The sequence below is a fragment of the Octopus bimaculoides genome, chromosome 12 (genome assembly GCF_001194135.2).
Source record: "Octopus bimaculoides isolate UCB-OBI-ISO-001 chromosome 12, ASM119413v2, whole genome shotgun sequence".
NCBI lineage: Eukaryota > Metazoa > Mollusca > Cephalopoda > Octopoda > Octopodidae > Octopus > Octopus bimaculoides.
Genome location: NC_068992.1, coordinates 36,105,973 through 36,108,206, shown reverse-complemented (window position 1 = coordinate 36,108,206; position 2,234 = coordinate 36,105,973).

Sequence of the window (2,234 nt, the reverse complement as noted above, 5' to 3'; positions counted from 1 at the left end):
AAAAAAAAAAAAAACATCGCGAAAGTGGGTGATATTACAGAGAAAAGAGCTTGGAACACAGAGGACAACTACAAACAGGTGAGACAGAAAATCAAAAACAAAGACACAGGCAATACAGCTCAGCAGAAAAAGAAGAGTATTTTCTTTCAATTCGACACATATATAGATATATATAAAAAAAATGACAGCTCATCAAGTTTCATCCTAGGCTGTTCACGACTGTGAATGTAGAAGGAATCTAGCGGTGGTAAGAAGCTTGCTTCCCAACCACATGGTTCCGGGTCCAGCCCAACTGCGTGGAACCTTGGACAACTGCCTTTTACTACAGCCTCAAGCCGACCAAAACCTTATGAGAGGATTTGGTAGAGGGAAACTGGAAGAAGCTTGCCAACCGATGCTGGTATGTTTATATCCCTGTAACTTAGCGATTCGCAAAAGAGGCCAATATAGTAAGTACAAGTCTTACAAAGAATAAGTCCTGGGGTCGATTTCTTCGACTAAAACCCTCTATGGTGGTGTTCCAACATGGCCGCAGTCAAATGACCGAAACAAGTAAAAGAGTAAAAGAATATATATATACTAGAATGCAGACGCAGAGTGTTAAAATACTGAACATGGAAAAAGTGCAAGACAAGTAGTAACAAATATTTCTGCTGAAGTTAGAATTTGTTGAATAAATTTCTGAAATTGTTCATCAAATAATGTTTGCAATTTTGTTTTATAGGCTTTTGCTATTTGTTGCAATATTTTGTAATTTAAGCTAATATTTTTGATTTGTTGCTAGAATGAAAAATATGAAGATAAATATAATTAACTAGCAGAGATACCCGGCGTTGCCCGTGTTACATGCAACTGAAGGATGAAACTTTTCTCTTATATTTTCTGTAAGGAACTGGAATACATATGATTAGAATTTCATCAAAATTGCACATGAGAGTTCTTTCCCTCTTTACACACCCTAAAAAAATTCTAATCATGAGACATGTATCCCATACTATTGATCTTTATGCGCATTCCAAAATTTCAGTCCTTTTTAACCTGTAAAAAGGATTTTGCGGAGCACATGGAGCTCTAAAATGTGGTAATGAAGGCCCCTATTGGAGCTGGGTGTGTTAATGTCAACCAGAGAAGTTGAATTGTTGGGAATGTTTTTAACTTGGGTCTTATAGTATGCCTGTATATATGTGAGAGTATAGTTTCACTTTAATAGTTTCAGTATGAAATTGAAAGTATTAAAGTGAAAGTATTTGAAATTACAGTAGCGACATGTTATTGTTTCACTTTTGACACGTAATACTGAAATAGTGGAGGAGATATGATATTGTTATGGGCTCGAACTATGCAAGAAATTAAAAATTGTTTTAGTCTAAGACACTACATGGAGCCTAAGTAAGGTATGTGTTAATTTGGAATGAAATTGGTTGTGTAGTTCTCGAGTTTTAGGGATTCACACAGACACACATTCTTATCTTTATATATCTGATATTTATGGGAATATTCGAAAATTCTAGTGTTATGGACCCTGCGAAAAGGATTTTGCTCCTGAAAACTGGAGCTCATGGAGCTGAAAAATCTAGGAGTTAAGGTCCCAATTGGGGGTGGGGGTGTTAATGTCAACCAGAGAAGTTGAATTGTTGGGAATGTTTTTAACTTGGGTCTAATATGTATTATTTGAATTTCTTTGAAATAGGAAATATATGTATGTTCAATGGGTTTGTAAAAGAGAGCAAAGCTACAGGAAACCAAAAGACGAATGATCACGATAATCAGTCGGCTACCCTAGCGTAGTCGTTACTACTCCCCAATGTAGGACTCCTCACCATACAGGTGACAGGCACAGCTGTAAGATGCATTACGGATGTATAGCAATTGGCAGGGCATGACCCAATTGAAATAACAACGTTCGACGTTTGGAGTAAAGTGTTGCCTCTGGAGTTTTCAGATGACCACTATACCGATAGGTAACTGGGCAGAAAAAATTTACAATCAATAAATGTCTTAGAACAACCAGTCACTCATCTGGGAAGGCCTTGAAATCAATGTTACCAACTGGGGACTATGTGTGACTCAGTGATAATAAGAAGACTGAAAGGAGGTCTGCAACGAAATAATTTTACTCAACACTTTGCAAGTGAATCAGTGGAGGCAAAGATGCGTCTCGTTTACTTGACAATTTATGCACCACATTGCAGAAATCACAATGAAAGTATATCTGAAAGGGTAGTCTTACACTG